Source organism: Struthio camelus, chromosome 1, assembly GCF_040807025.1.
Source record: "Struthio camelus isolate bStrCam1 chromosome 1, bStrCam1.hap1, whole genome shotgun sequence".
In the NCBI taxonomy this organism is placed as follows: Eukaryota; Metazoa; Chordata; class Aves; order Struthioniformes; family Struthionidae; genus Struthio; species Struthio camelus.
This window is the reverse complement of record NC_090942.1, coordinates 173,559,908-173,581,469: the sequence shown is the minus strand read 5'-3', so window position 1 is coordinate 173,581,469 and position 21,562 is coordinate 173,559,908.

Below are 21,562 nucleotides of genomic sequence, written 5' to 3'. Positions count from 1 at the left end.
GTGGTGATTTAGCGACAATGGGTGCAGATCAAGTGAGGTGCTCAGTGACTTTTTTACCTCAGACCTTTGCACTGACAAGGTTTCCTAGTCCTTTTTTTTTCTAGAGGCAAGGTTCAAGGAGGAGAGGAACTGCCAGAAGTGCAAGAGGATTGAGCCAGGGATCTTTGGAGAAAACTCAACACAGAAAAGTCCATGGGACTAGACAGGCTGCATTTGAGGCTGCTGAGAGATCTGAGAACCACAGGCTGGTCAGCCTCACTTCAGTCCCTGGGAAAATCATGCAGCAAGTCTTCCTGGAAACCTTTTCATGCACATGAAGGAGAAGGTGATTGGCAGTAGCCAATACGGAGCTACCGGCTGACCAACCTGGTTGCCTTCTGTGTTGAAATGCCTAGAACTGAAAGGGGAAAGTGCAGTGCATGTTGTGTACCTTGACTTTACAGACGCTTTTGATACAGTCTCTCACAGCACCTTGTATCCACTCTGGGACATGATGATCTAGACTGGTGTGCAAGCAGATGATGAAAACCTGCCCTGATCTTCAGGCTGAAAGGCTAGTGGTTAATGGTTCGTAGCATGCCTGGAGGTGGCCAGTTACGATTTGAATTCCTCCCTTCCAAGGGACTATCCTGGGATCCATCCTGTTTGATATCTTTATCAAGGGTATTTAGGAGGAGGCAAAGCATATCTTCAGCAAGTTTGTAGATGACACCAAACTGGGAGCTGCAGTTTATAGGGTCAAGGACAAGGCTGCCATTTAGAGGCACCTAGACAGCTTGGAGGAATGGCCCAACAGAAACTTCAAGAAACTCAACAAGGACATCTGTGTCCAGCCTTTCTGCATCTGTGACAGATTAACCCTTTGCTAGGAACTGACTGACTGGCTGAATAACAGCTCTGCTGAAAAAGACCTAGGGGATGTAGAGGAAAGGAAGATAAACATAAGAGGGCAGAGGTGAAGACTATCAGCATACCAGGCTGTATCAACAGAATTGTAACGAGTGGAGGTGATTATTCCCTTTTACCTGGCAATCACTAGACCATACTGCTAGTTGTGGGCCCCCGTACAGGAAAGTCACTGATAAATTTGATGCATCCCATGGAGGGCCCTTGGACAGGGGTCTGGAGCACTTGTTCTGTGAGGAGAGACAGAGTGAACTTCTTCTCCAGGCTCTTTTCAGCCTGGAGAAGAGATGGCTTCAGGGGAAACCTAACAGTAGCCCCTTGGTACCTATGGGGAGGTTACTCAGAAGACAAAGCCAGGCTATTAACAGTGGTGTGTGGTGGGAGAATGAGAGACAATGGCATAGAGAAGGAGAAATTCTGACATATATAAGGGAAAAAAAAAAAAACAACACCATGAGGACAGTCAGATATGAAAATAGGTAGCTCTCAGGGTTTTTTGAATCTTCATTCATGGGGATTTTGAAGACCAGACTACGTAAAAGCCCTAACTAACTGGGCTGAATCAATGTTGACCTGCTCTGAGCAGGACGTTTGAGTCTCTGATCTTCTGAGGTCCCATCCAGCTGAAAGACTCTATGATACTATAATTTTTCTGTCATAACTACCTGTTATGTATCATCTGTCACAGATTAGTTTTATTTACCAAAACAATAATAGCTAATCTTTACAACCCACTGGAATACAAATATATCCATTTTTAAACTGCTGTGCCCCAAGCTGTTCAAACCATTAGATTCACCTTAAACATATTTTGATCCCTAATACATAACTGAGTCTCTTTCAATCAATCTGTTGTTTAAATTTTGTCAGACATCTCCCAGTAGCTAGCTTCCGAATACAAATATATTGCCTAAAGATTTTCAGAAAAATGCTCTGATGTCAGTATTACAAGCTATTCTTTCTAGCCTACATCACAGAAGTGGTGAAAACTAAAGAAAAACAGAACCCGCACCATCTCAACTATAGCTACCAAGTTCCTAAGAGTTATTTTGGAAGTGTGAGACTGAAGTAAAGAAAATAAGAACTAAAAATAGTCCTCAGAGAAAATACAACAAAATACAGACGCCTGTAAATAAATCTAAGTAATTTCCCCCCCCCCCCCTTTTTTTTTTCTGAGAAATCCTGTGTAGCATGCAATGTAAAAACTAATTTTCTGGATTGTTAAGGATAATGGGACACAAGACCTCTACATTACTTAGGTTGTGTATATGCAGTTGCTTACTCTTTCAGAACTACTTTTCTAGTATGTATGTTTATTGTTTCTGATATGCCAGGTAGATGCTAAAGATGCACCTTAATGAAACTGTATTTTAACTGAATTCACATGGGAACTGATAGAGTGGAGAACCTGTAGAGCCTTCATGACTGTGTCATACTTACCAGACTAAAAGCTATTCTTCCATGGGGAGAAGGAAATCCTCATTTCTTCTAGTATTCTGTCACAAAAGTAATAAATGTTTCATTTGGCATAATAATGACAAAAATCAACACTCAGTGGAAGACAAACAGAAGAGTAAACTTGCATGACTTAGCAGCCGACTATTTAATTTAGATTCTCACTTGCAATAGGGAAATGTTGGGTTCCAGTGTGTGTTTCTATGCCTATTTCTGCATCTTTTCTGAAAGATTACTTAATATAAAATGAAATTGTTGAAAGTCTACTGTGAGGTGCCCATGTGAGTTTCTACAGCATATATTTACTAGGCTGCACTGACTTTTATTAAGCCTAGCCTGAAAACAGAGGTTCAAGGTCACACTTGAACTCTGTAGCAAAGCAAAAGAGTTGAATTTAGGTTCCAACCACATCTGTTAATTATTCTTTTCAATGAGCCTTATAACATTTACATGACTAGAAAGGAAATGCTAGAGATTAACAAAAAGTTCTTTCATGACAAAAGATAAACACATTTTCAGGAAGATGATGCGTAAGATCAACAAAGGACATAAAGCAGTACATCTCTTGGTCTCACAGGGTTTGTGTAGCTTTCAAAAAGGATAAAGGGTCAATCAATAATACATATATGTCTTGAGGGGACAGGAAGATCCCCTTATTATGACACTGTGGAGAGTCATAACCCTCTAGCGCAACTTTGTTATGGGAACGCTATGTTCCTATTTATCACACTGATGGAAATCTTTAGCAGAGTTATCTGGTAATGTGTCTTCTGACCACATTAGTTACAGAAATAAGGTGCTTTAAAATCATTAACTACAAAATTTGTGAAAGTTAAGATTTCATTAGGAAAAAGAGTTGGAAGACAGGAAAATTTTATTTAAATTTGACTAATTACTGAGACTGACAGCAAAAAGTTGACCTTAAAGTGAGTTATTTGCACAAGTTAGCAAAAATTAAGCGTTACCTTAATTCCATTATTACAAAGCAAATAAAATTTCACCTAGCTAAAGCATAGCAAATTTATTATACTATAATGAAAACATTTGGCAGAAGTAAATTAATATTATAATGATTATGGATTATTCAGAGTGTATTATTTAAAATTAATCTTCTCTAGCCAAGGACTCCTCTAACCGTCTCCCACCTCCTCTATCAAAAAAGCACAAAAGCCTTACACAAACATGCAGACAAATGTCTTACAGCATCAGGAGACCCAGAAGAATTGGAGTCACACGACCCAATCACTGTTTTCACTAACTTGAATCACATTTTAATTTACTTTGAAAATTGAATGTAGGATAGCATGATCTACATCTGTGCCACAAGGACTTTTGATCTTATGCTTGCAAGAGGCGGCCATTGATACTCACACAAGATAATTATGGGTTTTGAGAATATATTTGGAAAAATAATTGGTGTTTCACAGTTATTTATCTTTGCTCTTTCCTGCTTCCCAAATATATATAAGATGATCTTGAAATATCTAGTCACTGTTGGATATTTTGTTCGAAACAACACAGAGTTGAAAAGCAAGTTGACAATCTGTTTGTTGCATGCAGCCGTTATGATCATAAAATCAGTTGTCAGGGAAATAAACATTGCTCTCCTTTCTGGGATGTAATACAGTTTTCATCCTTGTAAAATTAAACATCCATTCAATTAGTTCATTAGTTCATTAGCAACTGCTTAATTATGAGACTGATCAAATATTTATCACTTTTTCTTCATGATAATCTAAGCTCCTTTTCATTGTCTCTTTACTATTTTGGAGTCTGTTCATATCAGTAGAGGCTGCATAATGATAAAAGTTTATGATTTATTGTTCTTTTCTGTAGGAGAAGAAATGGGTGGATCTAATCAACACCTCTTAGATCTGAATTTACATAGTTTAGTGATTTAGATTTAAAACACTATAGTGTTTTGTACAGAGAGACTAGTGGAAGCAGAATATCATGGAGTCCCTAGATGCAAAATAGAAAGACTAGGTTTAAATCCACAAAGGAAGTGAATTGTTGGGTTATACTTGAATTTACTTGTTATCATAACCATCTGGTATCTTAAATTTAGGAGACACAGATTTCTGAAATCTATTTATGATCTGCAGCAATTTTTTCCAAACAGAAAATGCTTCTAACAACGTCAAATTATCAGAGCTTTATAATTGTTTGAGTACCATAATTGAAATATGATATCTTTACTTGAAATTTCTGGGATAAATACTAGGATAAATCTTGTTGTTATCAAAAGAAAGAGAAGACTTCAGAGGAAAGAAATCTGTTTTAAAAAGCTTGGAATATTTTGCTTTGGTTTACATTGTCATTTTTATGTAATGCAAATTACATTTTAATCCAAAATATGCTGTAGTTAAAGCAGCAGGAGGTCTTCAAAGTGAGGAAACTTTAAAATAATAAAAGTATTTTTAATGAATATTTACCATGTATAAAAACTAGAGTAAAAACACAACATAATACCAGTTCTCATATACGAAGTGGGCCAAACACATTCACAGCTTATTTACTTACTTGCTTCTAGTTTAAAAAAACAATTTCAAAGTCACAGAAAAAGAATTCAACTGCTTTTGTTGCAGTTAATGATTTCAGCATAGCATAGTAGCTAAACTCTCGGAGAAGCATGAATAGCAACATTAGCTGAGCACAAAATTCAAAGAACACCTAAAATGATTCCACTGCTACTTAGCAGACCAGATTCAGATAATTACATTTTGGACAAAGTTATTTTTTAGTTCTAATGTTCAGATTTATTCACAAGTAAAACTAGGAAAATCTCTGACTTATGCTATATCTTGTTTGTGCATAACTATATCTAGCAAAATAAAAAAAAAAAGAACCTTTTAAATTCAAAATTAGATTTTTTTTAAATTCTTGAATGAAAGTAAATTATAGAATTAAGATTTCTTCACGAAATTTCCCCTTTACCATTTCCGATGGGTGCAGATATTTTAGTCCTCTTTTTTTTTCCCCCCCAAAATGCGGACCTTACTATCAAATAATGAATTGCCATGACAAATGTATCAGCAGAGAATAAAATGATATGATATAATAAGATTGCTTATTATATGTCATGGAACCTAAGGACTTATGGTATTCCTTTTCCAATTTTTAATACTAATTACATTTGAATTAAACTAATTTTATTCAATGAATTAATATTTTATATTTCATACATATCTGTTATTCATAAGACTTGTTGTTGTTATCCTCTCTGGATGATTCTACATGTATTTGTTGTTGTTATTTTAACTTTACTATGATGCAATAAATATGGAATAGTCTAGTTAATGAAAAAGAGCTAAAAAATACAGGGTTATCTGTTCAAAGAGTATAGACATATAGGAGGCCAATGAAAATCAATAGTTTAAATTATCTTGAGGCCCTTTCTTGTGGCGATAGACAATACTGTTTTGAGGCAGAATATATTTTGAACTTTGCCATGAGCTGCTAGTTCCTATTTAAATTTCTATGACTGCAAGTGAAGTTATAGTGGGACACAGGCTGACATAGTCAGTCTGTAACCTTGTTGAAAGATTTCATTATCCAAGGCTGAAGTGATGTTAGCACGGTACTAGCCCTTCAAGGTTGGCCAGTTAACAGTTTTTTATACTAAGTATCATGGGAAACGTTGGGTGCGTAAGCCTCCTAAAGAGAAATGTAGTGCTTTCCATTGGAGTGGGTTGAATAGCCAAAGGAAACTAAGAATTCAAACAGCTCTGTCATATATAAATATGACTCATTTTCTTTCAGAAGTATTGCAGCCAACAGGAGGAGAAAATTAAAACAAAATGAACCAATAAAAACCTGTAGGAACCTTCATAAAGACAAGGATGAAAATAAGATCAATGAAAAGGACATGCATGTGACAAGTACAGACTTAATAATAAACGAGTGCTTAAGAAACAGTACATGTATAGAAAGCTAAGTCTGATTCAGAAATTGCAGAGCACTGTGATTCTATGTTTGTTTACTGTTAGCAATAAAATAGTCAATCTCTTCAGAGTAAGCAAATAACAAAAAAATAGATATTTTCCTGAAGTTCACTCGAAGCCTAAAGCGATATGATGTTAAAACAACCTACCTTCCATTCTTTTCGGCTTTGACTTGTATTCCACAGAGTACTTTTGTTCAGTCATGAGAACAAAATAAAACACAGAGAGGTTCCAAATTCTCTATGGAATTTTAGATTCCATTTATCTTTAGCAAATGGAGGTAGCCATTAGAACGTGTCATCTGAGACAAGTATTGTCCTTGGAGTGAAAGGACTCTAGGTAAGTTCTTTTGGGGCTTCCAGCTGAAAAAATAAACTCTGTTTTTACAAAATCAATTCTCTCAATTATACTGTTAGCTTTTTTTTCTAAAGAAACATCCATGCTTCCTAGTCTCTTTCAGCAATGGCACTTAGCAACTTTGTCTCCAGTGGAGACAGTTTTGATTTGTTGATTTTTATTTTATCTCTGTAGAAATTTTGCAGAAAAAGTATTATTTAGAAAATACTAGAAATGAGTTCAGATCAGAAAGAACATTTACTATTTTATATTACAGACTTATAAAACAATGAAAATATGCACTACTATCAGTTAATAAGAAGTATAAAAAAATTCTTCCTAGGCAGGCATCTTGATAAATTAATAAGCAAGGTTATCTATATTGATAGTAGTAGACTATGACCTCACTGATAAAATCTAAATCTATCTTGTATTGTTATAGTATTTCCCTTTTTTACTAAAATAATCAGCATGGCAATATAATAAATTAACTTGTGAAAGGTCCTGTATTTCGTGATGTAAAGTGGGCTGGAAGTGGAAGTGGTTATGAGTGTATTTTGGTAAATGGTTTTCAAGATCTGTCTTTACTAGTCTCCAAAATATTTTAACTACTGATTTTAAATTAGTGGAAGGATAGGAAAGCTCTTAGAAGATTAAATTGCCCTCATTCATAAATAAGTATTTGGAGAATACAGGTAGCTTAAAAAAAGAATTGTGAGAAATCTCCCTCTAGGGGGATTTTTTTTTTTTTTTTTTTTAGTGTAAAACAGAATTAGCTGGAGTTGAGCCTGTGAGCCATAGTTTATAATTTCAGGATTTAAATCCAGGCTTCCAAAGTATTTAAATTAGAAATACTGAAAATGGCAACCACATGTTAATGAAATTTGATGCTGTATTAAAACAAAACAGAACAAAACGTTATGATCAAATATAATACCTGTTTATCATGTCAGAATTTAGCAGATGTTAAATATCTGTTTCTGGACTGAAAATAAACTGTATACGCAGCTTCATTTTGCTTTATACTCCCAAAATATTGTTCAAGTATGTGACTAGAATACTGTGGATGTTTGTTTGTTTGTTTGTTTGCATTCCGTAGTGACAAGTAGACTATTTACATTTACCATCTCGTGTCCTCATCAGCACTGTAAGATAGGTGCTTGAGAAAGAGCTCAGCCATTAGGTCTTCTATGTCTTCTTTTCTTGTTCTCCTCATAAGGGACCAACTTAAAACAGGTGAACTGGGAGGGTACCCAACATGTCCCCTTTTCCTATTCGTTCCTGTTGTTAGCTTAGTGGTTTGCATATTCACCTGAAACACAGGAACTGCAGGGTCAAAGCCCTTCAATTACAAAAGGCCAAGAATCTGTGTTTCCCATTCTGTGTGTAAAGTGTTTTAAACTTACTGTTCAAAAGATTGGTAGAAACACCATCATTCTAATTTGTGAATGCAGATGTCTTTTGCAGCTATGTTAAACTCAGTACTTCTAGCACATGAGCTTCTATATCATGTCCGTGCAGTATTAAGCATGCTAATAGCATGCTTATTGAATCACGTCTTTCTGTAACTTAGATATTTTCCCCTTAAACTCCAATTATCATTGACATTTCATTGCATTTTGACTCCTAATTATTTGTACTAAGCACTTCAAAGGCTGAGACTGAACATCTAAGTAAATGTGCCATGGAAACTTTTAGACTAAACAGAAAGGGATTTATTAATTGCAGGCTTCCACAGTTGGATGGTGCTGGACTGCTCTTTTCACTGTATTAGACAAAAGGGTATAAAGTCTACCTGAATTTCATTCTGCTTACATTCAGATAATGTGAGTTTTGGTAGTCTACTTATTTCTCTGTGTAAGTCTGTATGGGTAGAACAAGAGCTTCTAATCTTAACAGAAGCAATTAATCCTAAATGCTTGTTATAGTAATAACATAACAACAAAAGCAACAACAATAACAATAATAATGTAAAAGTAATTGTGTTATTTCTGCAATTGTTTTTATCATTTTCAGTAATTAACAGTGCCCAGAATAGCTTTAAGTTGCTGTATAATAATGAGTAGATTTTTTCACTGAAGGGATTACTTAATATTTTCAAAGAAAACATCTTTCATCTGAAACATAGCAAGTTTCTTATTACAGAATTGAACTGTTTGTAGGGTAGTAATTGGACAGGCTTATATGTTAGTTGAGATGCCTTAGTAACAGGAACAGATCAGTTTAAATATGTATCTCACACTGTTCTAGGAAAATGGATATTTCATTTACCTGAAAATAATATATATGCAAATAGCTAGTTCCATAAATCTGCAAATTGGGACAAATTTTCATGGCAATTAAAAAGGATATTTCCAAATCACTTGTGAATATAATAATATAGTTTTGATTTTGATATTGTGCCTTATAGAAAAACTTGTGATGACTTTTTGCTCCACTGCATTATCATGATTTTTGCAGAGTTCTTTATACTGGTCATTACACTGTTATTTGAAATGTAAATAGGTATAAGCTCATAAACATAAGAATGATAAATTCACTATATTTCATTTAATACATCTAAGTATATGAATATGTGTATGTGTTTCTATAGATGTTGGCAAACCATATCTCATTTTTCTTAATGGCGCATAGGCTCTAGAATAGGCTCAGAAACTTATTTTTTCAGTTTTATTGCTAGGTTAAAAGATTGACAATGCAGTGCATCTGCCTTCTATAATGATTCTGAGTTAGGAAAAAAAAAAAGAAAAAGAGTAATATATATTCTATTGTCTCCTGCTTTGGAAACCATGCAGAATGCAGGCAACAATGCACATAAAAGCTATCTTGTGTCTGTATGTCTAGTTTTTGAGGTTAATGTCACTGTATAGAGATTTCATGTCAGGTAAAGAAAATAACCATATTTCAAGTAAGTAACTGATTCATTACACATGAGAAGGTAAAATGCAAGATCTCTCTTGCTAGATGGAATTAAAAAAAGTGAATCAGTGTGTAGGTGGCAATGTGCATGGGAACAATGAAAATAAAGTCATCTTTCTTATTTAGATCATTTTTTAGGAAAAAAAAGTTTTTGTTGTCTGCCTGTCAACTGTGAAGAATTGTATAGCTTAAATAATAGCAGTAGATTATTATGAAAGTACCTCTTCCTTGACCTGGATGAGTTATTCTTTTTTTCTGATAACTTTTATAGTCACATTTGTACACAGATATTATTTCAGAATCTGAATAATAATAATAATAACAACAATAATAATAATAATAATGAAACTTAGAAAAGAAAATCTGTCCAGAGGTTGGCTGTTCTTCAGAAACGTGACCTCAAAGTTTACGCTAGCAAGTAGATGTTGACTGGTGCTAGATAAAAATATAAGTGAGTATCTGGGGAAATCTGTAGGACTGATCAGTATCAGATTCGGATACCTAGTGTGGCTGTTAATAACAGTGTTTGTACGTGAGCAATGTGACAAATATTATCATCAGTGGAAAATTATCCAAAACAATCAGAGGGGTTGAGGATGTGATATACTTGATCAAAGGTACAGACTTCATTCATTCACCTATACATAATTGTCTAGAGATATTCAAAAAACTCTGAAGTATCCTGATTAGCATCCATCTGTCTCTCTGAAACAGTAGAGGTCTTCTGTATCTGCAAGCCTCATGAAGATGTCTGAGACTTCTAGGGCACTGCAGAAGGTACTTATCTTCAGGTGGCTGAATAGAGAAATACTCTTCTTTAGGGTGAGGTGAATAACTCTTCAGACTTGATAAAAATACTATCTATCTCCATTATGAGTATAATGGGAGCATAGATAACTGGATCCCTGCAGACACCTAAATGTGTGTGTGTGAATTAAATCTGAAATGTACCATTAACGCCTGAAGTAGCCAACTTTGTGATAGAAAGAGGCAATTTTGTATATTATCTTCATTGACTCCATCTGTGGCATTTCACTGCAATCCCCACTGAACCCTACAGGAAAAATCAATGGCAGAGCTGCTTGAGGACATGTTCCAGACTGATTTACTTCTGTTAACACTGAATCCTAAAGGAGTCACTGGTGATACTCCTGGGTAAGGGTGAAGTTGTAGTATGTTCTTTTCTTCCCAGACCATGATATTGAAGATCAGGGAAAGGCTTGTAAAAATAGATGATGATCAGCTGAAAAGGTGGGGAAAAGGCTAGTCATAAAAATTTGAAATAATTAGATTAAAGCTGTTGGCTTTGCTACGCTTTATCAGAAGAATTCTAGATTTCATACCAAATGCTCAGACACGCTGAATACCATTCTGAACTGTCACTATACAGGAAGGTATTGGCTTTGAGTGCTGAGGGAGCTGGCAGATATTATTGCTAGGCCACTCTCCATCATCTTGGAAAGGTCCTGGAGAACAAGAGAGGTGCCTGAGGCCTGGAAGAAAGCCAGTGTCACTGCAGTCTGCAGAAAGGGCAAGAAGGAGGAGCCAGGGAACTACTACAGGCCTGTCAGCCTCACCTCCATCCCGGGAAAGGTGATGGAACAGCTCCTCCTGGAGGTCCTCACTAAGCACCTGGAGGACAAGAAGGTGATCGGGAGTAGTCAGCATGGGTTCACCACAGGGAAATGATGCTTGACCAATCTGATAGCCTTCTGTGATGGGATGACTGGCTGGGCAGAAGAAGGGAGAGCAGTGCATGTTGTCTGCATGGACTTCAGGAAGGCTTTGGACACTGTCTCCCATCCTCACAGGCAAACTCAGGAAGTGTGGCTTGAGAAGTGGCTGGATGGCCGAGCTCAGAGGGTTGTGGTGGATGGCGCAGTCAAGTTGGAGGCCTGTAGCTAGTGGTGTCCCCCAGGGGTGGGTCCAGTCTTGTTCAATGTATTCATTAATGACCTGGAGGAAGGCACAGAGTGCACCCTCAGCAAGTTTGCTGATGATGCAAAGCTGGTAGAACTTCTATTCTATGAAGAAAGGCTGAGACCTGGGCCTGTTCAGCCTGGAGAAGAGAAGACTGAAAGGGGATCTCATCAATGTATACAAGTATCTGAAGGGTGTCAAGAGGATGGGGCCAGACTCTTCTCCGTGGTGCCCAGCGACAGGACAAGAGGCAACAGGCACAAACTGAAGCACAGAAAATTTCTATCTGAACATGAGGAAAAACTTATTTGCTGTGAGAGTGACTGAGCACTGGAGGAGGTTGCCCAGAGAGGTTGTGGAGTCTCCTTTGCTGGAGATGTTCAAAAGCTATCTGGACAGGGTCCTGTGCAAAGTGCAATGGCTGATCTTGCTTGAGCAGGGAGGTTGGACTAGATGATTTCCAGAGGTCCCTTCCAACCTCAACCATTCTGTGATTCTGTGATTCTCCTCCCCTCTAACCTTTATTTATTTCAGTTTTGCCATCCGTCTCTCTTTCTCTTAGAGAAATTATTGTCTGAACCTTTCTTTGTTATCATACTACATGACACTTCTCCTTTTTCATACATTTTATAACCTATCTTCATCTTTACTTATTTTTTCCATTTGTGCTTCAGTTGCAAGATCTTTCAATGTTCTTTTAAAAGTCAGGTGTTTGGTTTTTTTGTTTGTTTGTTTGTTTTTTTAGTTTTGTTTAATCTCTTTTGATGGTATAATTTCATTCAATATTTTTCCTACCATTATGCATTTTACTTTTGCTTTTAGTATTACTACCGCTTTTAGGTATTTTCTAAACTAAAGTCTAAGAACTAAAATACTGCTAACTTTACTTGCATTTCCTGAGTTATTTCATTTATTTAGCCTTCTGTAGTTTCCTATTTTGTGGAGTATTTTACCATATAAAAACCCCTAAAAATAAGGCAAAATGGTGGTTTGACAGAGAAGTGCAAACATTCCAATGCAAATCGTTAGTTTTCTTTCAGTAGATGTGAGTAAGGAAAGCTTATTACACATTTAAATGGGCAAGAGGTTCAGTAAGACACACAAAAAAATCGTCAATATTGAAGAAAACAAAACATTGTGTTCTTAACAGCAAATCTGATATGGCAGTCTAAGGAAAAATAGTGAGAAAAAATTTGCTGGGAGAGGTGATAGAGTTTATTAGAGTAACTGGCATTGCTGGAGAAAACAGGGAAGCATTTAAGTGCACTAGTCTTTCTTTAGGTCTGAAACAAAAGTATTTTTTGTGTTAGATCATCCCAATTTCAAGGAGAAAACCTTGATATCTTCCCTAATTTGTTCAAGCCTTCTAATTTAGATGCTAAGAAGGGTTTATATCCCCAAAAAACTGTCTGTTTTTCCCTGAACTATATCAGTTAGATTAATTAAAAAGTGCATTACCTCTCCCTATAAATCTTGCCTTGCTTAGGAGATTTATGAGAAGGGATCAAATAGAGAAGCCTCACTTACACTTTTCACTTTGATAAAAGTCATTCATGCAAAAAAAATTGAAAGCTCTTTGTAAGCCTGGTATATGCGTTATCTTTTCTCTCTCATGATACTGAATAATAATAAATGTCTCTTCTAGTGTCTACTGAAAGTGATGCAATACATGTATTAAAATCTATACAATTAACTACTTTTCTATGATATTTAGGACCTATAAAATTGAACCAACAGAGTCACAACATAAAGTGCATATTTTTCATACGGTCTTGTAATATTTGGTATATATCAGGCCATATCATCATTTCCATATGTTACTAATAATTGAATTTCAAAATGCTTTCAGAACAGTAGGTAGTGTTGTGCTGTATTGTTACGGCCAGTCACCTGTATTCTTATAGAACTCTATGCTAACGTATAGTGTAAGAATATCTAAGTCACTGCAGTGAGGCCAGTGCCTAGCTCTGTCAGAACGTAAGATGGATTAGACTCTCTTTCATAACAAAACAGTCTATTGACAGAAAGATGATTTTCCCTCCTCTGCAGCTCTGATGGAACGAGCCCTTTAATGGAGATACATCATAGTACACAGCCAAATAACTGAGCTTTGAATGAGCATGAAATTAGCAAATTGGTATTGAAAAGTCTATGCCTTTTATTCTTCCTTCAAAGTATAGATAAAACTGCAATTTCGTATTGACCTGGAGTGAAAAAAAGGGAAAAAAAAGGTAGTTTTTTATTTCATATTTCCCTATTTTTCTAGACAGATACATACATGTAAAGTTTAAATTTGATTACCTTGTGATTTTACCTAATATTTTCATTGAAAGTTGCATGTCTGAAAACTAAAAAAGTTGTTCTTCAAAGAAATGTAGTTTTACAGTGGGAAGAGGAAAAAAAAAGATCAGGTCTTAGTACATTAAATATTCTCTTTTTCACTTCAGAAATGAAGAAATGCATATCCTTATATTCTAGTTAATATTCTGGGTAGTTACTGAAAGCTATATATTTCATAAGTTTCTGAAAATATATGCAATATCTATAGAAGGGTAAGCTTCATTAGAGGAAGTGTACCCAGCTCAAATATTCGTGGTCATTCAGCTCTATGGAATTACTATATTAATGATATTTTAATTACATTCCAGATGATATGTTTCGTTTCAGATATATTGTTTGCTTGTTGTTGTATTACATTTATAAATAACACAAATGTGTAGGCACAAGATATGAAATTCAATTATTGTGCTATTTCATCAGTACAAGATTTTCACATGGTAAGAGTTCATTGTTGGCGTGGAAAAGAGAAGTATAATAAGAAACCAAGGAAGTGTAAAATATGTGCAGAAAATAAATACTGTGAGGTTGTGTGGGTATTATTCAACCTTTTTCTCTAATCCTTATTTTTCCCCATAAAGTCAGAGTACAAAAAATCCTGAATAGAAACAGAATTTTCTCATAATTTGTTTCTAATAGTAATACTAAGACAGTTTGTGTGTCCTTGACAAATTCAGAAACTAGAAATATAACGTACGACTTTCATTTAATACAATGAGATATTTTTCCTGCTTTCCCCCAAGAAAGCTAAACCTGCTTGCCCCATGGTTGAAATCTTTATACATTTATGCTGTTTATGTCATCTTTAGTGATGTTTGAAGCCAATGTAGGGTAAACTGAGGAAGATTTTTTTCTTCCACTATCCTTCAGGTTCTTGCCAAGCCTCAGGTTCTGCCTCAGTAATAAGCTGATGACTTGACTGATAACTGAGAATCTAATAGCATGTGTAGTTACACTACATATATATTCTTTACCATTTTTAATTATACCTTACACTTGATTTCTCTGAGACTGAAAATAAATTACAGCTTACATATTTCACGAGAAGGGTTTTAACCTGCATCTGTCCTGTATTTCAACACAGAGATTAAAACATTGTTTTTTTTTTTTTTTCTTTGAACTACAAAAAACATGTTACCATATAAACATTTCTATATTATCTCTGACATAAGTTTACCAAAGAGTAACAATAGAGTGTGTGTTTGCTCATAATAGGAGCCTGGAAAAAAACATAAGACAGAAAATAAATATTTATTACAGTTGCCTATGAAGTTTAACCATCAGACTGGGTATGGAAATGTTAGTTTCTCTGTGAATCCAGGCTATTATCCCCAAATCGTAGATTAATTTAGGTTACAAGGGACCTCTGGAGATCATCTAGTCCAGATTCCTCCCACAGTAGGTCTAGTTTAGATCAGGTTGCTCATGACCTTGTCCAATTAAGCTTTAAATATCTCCAGGGACAGAAATTTGACAGCCTGCCCAGAGGGCATCTTGCTCCACTGCTTAACTATCCCATCATAAAAAGAAAAAGTAAACATCTGTTTGTCTAATGAGAATTTCCCATGTTGTAATTTTGCCGATTTTGTCACTTGTGCCTTCCAGAAGAGTCTGGCTCCTCTAATCATGTCCATAAAGTGATTGTAGAAAACAGTAAGATCTTCCCTTAGGCTTCTCTTCTTAAGGGTGAACTAACACAGTTTTATCACCTCCTCCTCATGTTACACAGAATCACACAGACTCACACAGTAATTCAGGTTGGCAGGACCCTTGGGAGGTATCTAGTCCAACCTTCTGCTCAAAGCAGGGGCAGCTCTGAGGTCAGACCTTGCTCAGGATGTTGAAAACCTCTAAGGATGGAGACTGTACAACCTCTCTAGGCAACCTGCACCACTGCCTGACCATCCTTGTGGGGAAAAAGTTCCTCCATAAAACTCATCTGAACCTCTCTCCTTTCAACTCATGACCATTTTCTCTCATCCTCCTGCCATGCACCACTGGGAAGAGCCTGGCTCCATCTCCCTGATGACCTTCTTGTAGGTACAGGGGGCCGCTGTTGGGTCTGTCCAAAGCTATCTTTTCTTGAGACTGAAGTAGCCCCTCCCACAGCCCCTACTCACAGGGCAAGTACTCGAGGCCCAACCATCCTGGTGGTCCTTTGCTGAACTTACCACAGATTATCAATGTCTTTTTTTCATGTATTATAGGGTCCAAAACTGGACACAGTATCTGGATGTGGACATCGTATCTGGTGTGTCAGCACTCATCTACAATGTGTGCTGAGTCAAGGTATGTGTGTACGGGGAGGGTAATCACTTCATTCAACCTGCTGTCTGTACTCCTGTTAATACAGCCCTAGAAGTTGTTTGCTGTCTGAGCCAGGGTGCACTGCTGACTCACATTCAGCTCGCCTTCTCTCAAGAACTGCAGACCTTTTTCCACAGAGCTGCTCCCACACCTGTCAGTCTCCAACCTGTACTGCTGCAAGGGGGTCTTCTTTCCAAGGGGCTGAACTTTGTATTTGATCTTATTGAACTTTATGTTCCTGTCAATCCATTTCTCCATCCTCCCTAGGTCCCTCTAAATGGCAGCCCTTCCCCACAGTGTATCCAATGGCCCCTCCTCCCCCCAGTTTTGTCTCATCAGTAAATTTTATGAGAGTCATTTGCATCCTCCAGGTCCTTGACAAATATATTATATAGCACAGGTCCCAGGATAGATTCCTGTAGTGCTCAATTTGTTCCTGGCCTCCTGGTAGAGTAGAGCTCATTAACCACTATCCTCTGAGCCTGATAATCCAACTCATTTTTTTTTACCCATCTGCTTGCCCATCCATACAGATAATAATGTCCTAACTTGGAAGTAAGACAGTGTTGAAGACTTTGAGGTTGAGGTTGAGGTAAATGACATTCATTGCTTTCATACACAAATTCATTTCTACCACTGAAAGTAGCCAGCTTGGTCAGGCATGACTGGCATTAGCTAAATCTGTGCTAATTGTTCCCAGTCACCTTCTTCTCCTTTCTGTACAAAAATGTGTTCCAAGAGGACAAAGACCTTGTCAGCGAAGTCTGAGGCAAACAAGATGCTAATTACTTCAATCTTAGCTCTGTCTATTGTTACCAAGCAACCCACCCCACTGAGGATCAGCCCCACGTTTTCCTTCTGAAGCCTTTTACTACCAGTGGCAGAAGGCATTCTTGTTGCACTTTATGTCTCTGGCAAGCCTCAGTTCCAGTTCATCGCTGGCTTTCCTAACACTATCCCTACCTGCAGTGTGTAAAACCTTTGTACCCTGTTCTTGCTTCCACCTCCTGTCTCTGCATTTTTGCGTTGGAGTTCTATCATGACTTCCCTGCTTAGCCAAGCTAGTCTGCTGATATGCCTACTTGTATTCCTGAGTATTGAGATGGACTATCCTTTCACTTGGAGGAGTTTGACCTTACAAATTTGTTAGCTTTCCTAAGCTTCTTGAGACTTCAGAGTAGCCTCCCACAGGATCCTACTTACTAGTTCCCTGAATACACTGATATCTGCTGTTCTGAAATCCAAGATCTGTACTCTGCTAATTACTTTTTTTGCCTCCCTTATGATCTTGAACTCCACTATATCAGTCACTACATCTAAGGCTTCCATTACCATGTCCCCAAACAGTTCTTCTTTATTTATTAATAGCTGTGCATCACCCCTGGTTGGTCCATCTTGCACCTCTACCAAGAAGCTATCCCTGACACCTTTAAGAAATCTCCTGAATTTTTTGTGTCCCAGTGTTGTACTTCAGCAGCTGGCAGGGAGGCTAATCTCCTCCATAAGAATGACATCTGTGATCCAGGGACCCCTCCTTTCACTTAAGGAAGACATTATTCACTTCCTTACCCTGTTCAGGTGATCTGTGACAAACTCCTACCACAATATCACCCTTACTGACCTGTTCTCTAAGCCTGACCAACAAACTCTCAACCAGCCTGTCATCCATTTCATGCAAAAGCTATGTATGTTAGAGCTGCTCCTTCACATAGAGGCCACCCCCCCCATACCCATCTTTCTTTTCTATCTTTCCTGAAGAGCAGCACTCTAGCCATGCAAGCTGTCCTGCCATGCCTCAGCTATTCCAACAACATTTTAGTTCTGTAACCACATGTGGCACTGTAGTTCCTGCTGCTAATTTCTCAGGTGACGTATGTTTGTGTATATACACTTGAGAAAGTGTTTACAGGCCTCATTCCACCGTGTTTTATCATTCTTAAAGCTTCTCTTGTTCCCATTACCGTGAACCCTTTGCTTTCCACCTGTGTCCACTGATTCTAGACTTAACTATGGGTTATAATCTTCCTACCCCACCATTTTTAGTTTAAAGCTCTCCTCACCAGGCTGGGCAGCCTGCCAGCAAAGATGCTTTTGTCTCACTCTATTAGGTGGATGCCATCTACATAGCCAGTGGTCCTCAAGCCTGAAAGAGGGCCCTGTGGTGGTAAGAGCCAAGTGCCTGTATACTTCACCAGCTGTGCCACCAGGTATTGACCCACGTGATTTGCCCCTTTCTTCCTAAGTGCTTCCTCTTTACTGGCAAGATCAAGGATATGCCACGAGCCCCCCTGCCTACCTTCCCCCCCTCCGCCCCCATGCCCTTACCTCTTGTGCCCGGAGGCATGTCATCACTCCTGATATACTCAAGGTCTCCCTTGGCAGTCTGGCTGGTGACCACATGGATGAGCAGCAAGGGGAAATAGTCTGACAGCTGGACAAGCCTTAGCAGTCTCTTCACAGCATCCCTCCTCAGAGCCCGCAGCAACAAGTATATCTCCTTGAATGGCAGGTCAGGTTGGAAGATGAGGGCCTCCATTCCCTCAACTAGGAGTCTCCCACTGCTATCAACTGCCATTTCTTCTTGTGCAGATGTGTAGTTGAGGCTTGGCCATCTGTGGTGCCTCCTCAGGCAGAGCTTTCTTCAGCTTGTGTGATATCAGGACACTGAACCTATTCTGCAATTGCAGGTCTGTGGGTGGAAAAAGAGCCATGCTCCAGCTGTCAGAAGACACACATTGCCAGCCTTTTCCACTACGGGAGTCTCCATTGGCTGTTTGATTGAGCACAGTTTGGCTGCTCATCCTGTGTGGCTGAGGATTCAGACTTTCTCACTTCAGGGCTTCTGTGAAGATCCTGTCAATCTCTTTTTCATTGTCCCTGATGCTGCATAGTCCATTCATCTCTTCCCACAGCTTTTTAACGTGGAAGCTCCCCAAACAGCACCCATCTCCTGCAGACAAGGCCTCTATCCCTGCCTGTCCCAGCCCCCGTGAGGGGCTCTGCACATTTTCTGCAGCCCCAGACCTGGGTGGCCACGTCCTCTCTGCAGAGCTCAGTCGGAGTCAAGGCCTGTGATGCACTGAGGTAGCTGCTCCTGTCAGTGCTAGAAATTGTGCCCTCTGGTGCCTCACCACAACTGCTGCCTTCTTCCCTTTATCCTTGACATCCTTTGAATTTATCATCTGCTTAACCCTGTTATGCTAGATCTATCTCTTAACCATTTTACTCTCATTTTTCTCTACTTGATAGATGATTTGAGTCTTCTCTTCCCTGCAGCTCCTACCTCCCTTCAAGAGCTCTATTACAGGCAGGTTTATGTTGGCACTCCAGGATCTTAGTTGTGATGCACAGCTTCATCACAGCTCCAAGAGTTACTGAAAACTTCAGTAAAACTCTACTCATCCCCACCTGGGAGAACACGGTATTAGGTACCATGAGGGACTTGATCCCAGTTAAAACAAACAGCAGCCCAGGAGAATTAAGTTTCCTAACTAATAAACTTCTGTAATTTTGCACCTGAATAATGCAAATACTTTTTTTTCCTCCAAATAAAACAGAACATTCCTAGGACAGAAAAGGGGAAGATGGAGGGGCAAATTAAAAATAATAATAATAATAATAATAATAATAATAATAATAATAATAATAATAATAATAATGATAATAATAATAAACCATCAGTCCATTATATAATGGACTTCCAGCATATGAAACCACTGAAGCTCTGACAGTTTGGTAATTATAAGTAAATATGATGTCAGACTTACATATTTCTTAGCACATTCAGTACTTCATGTTTTCATAATCTAATTTTTAGAAGTTCCCCAGAGTTGTTGTTACAGAGACTTAACAGTCAAACAAGACAGCCAGCCTAAAGTCTGGTAAAAATCTCAGTAACATAAAACAGGTCTTACAACAGGAAGTATCAGTTAATAGACATTTAGACATAATAGATACAATAATGATAGACAGTGCTGCTTGATCTCGGCAGTTAACACCATTGTAGATCGCTCAGCTTTGGTTTTCTTTCTGTCCAAAACAAAATACAGCTATACTGGAGAGGAAGAAGAACACTGAGGAGGAGTTATTTTTATCTAGATGAAAATTTCTTTCCCCCCCCCCCCCCCGCCCTTCATTCTCTATCTCTTTATAAATCTCAGTGGAAAATGTGTCTTTTGTTAACTCACCTGCATTTTCTAAGTAATACCAAGATAGAAAATTATCGCAATATTTTTTGTTACTCTAGTTTTTAAAGCTTCCCAGAACAAGGAAGGAATGGAAGGAAATTGAAGGAAATACTCCAAATAATAGTATTGTATCGTGTATATATTTGCTTTTATATAAATCTCTATCTCGAAGTATCATTGAAAAATCACACTAAAGGTGCCACAGGTGCCACATGTCCTATTTTGTATCATCTTTGCTTCTTTAGACTATGCTACCACTGGAAGAATTACATCATTTAAGTTTGAAATACTGTATTGCTCTAATGTAATGTTTCAATAAGATAGATCCACTTATCTATATCATACTGAGCAGTAGCTTGTATTGTCAGCACTTCTCTCAGAGGTGATATATTAGCAGTTTCTTATTTGCGTATAAAAAAAAAAATCTAAAGTTAAAAAAATTAATATACATACTAGTAGAGATGTGATTACCAGTTATAAACCACTATCCACAAATTAACTGAGAAGGAAAGCCTTCTCAACTACTTTCCCATAAAAAGCCATAGACCGGCAGGATTTTGTTCTGTCCCTGGTGTCAGATACGGCCCCAGTTCAACAGTGCTTGAGCAGTTTGAGCAAATGTCTAATTTTAGAATATATACAGTTTGACATGTCAGAAAATAAATATTTTTACTTAAATGGGGCTGTTTAAATGTTTTGATGGGGCAGTGCTTACATAAAAAATAACTGATCATCATTTTGAGGACATGAGAAAGCTGCTTCTGTGTGTTTTGTTCTTGAAAGTTCAATAGTAAAATGAAATCATACATTATTTTAAATAAGAAAAAAAAAGTTTCTAGCCTTTTTGTGCAAGCAATCTTGAAAAATCTGTAGGGTTCCTAAGGAAAAAAGTTTTGCATCACAAGTGAGGCAGGAAAGTGGGAAGCTTAGGTATTAATACATCATCCTGATATCTTTTATACAAAATAAGTCCATTAAATTTGATGCTGACAATCTTCTGATAGTCATTGAGTATCTTCATCTCCCATTGAAAAAATGTGTTACATTAGACATTATATCTTATTACAAAGTATGATAGTAAAATTCTATAAAAGATATATTAACACCATGAAATAAGTGGAAATTTGTGGGTAAGATTTCATTAAAATTAAATTCATATGTTTCCACTTACTTAGGTATTTTTTGTTGGTATTCATCCCTATAGAAAAATAATCCTAGTGATAAGTAGAAACTCCTGGACTATAAAGATAC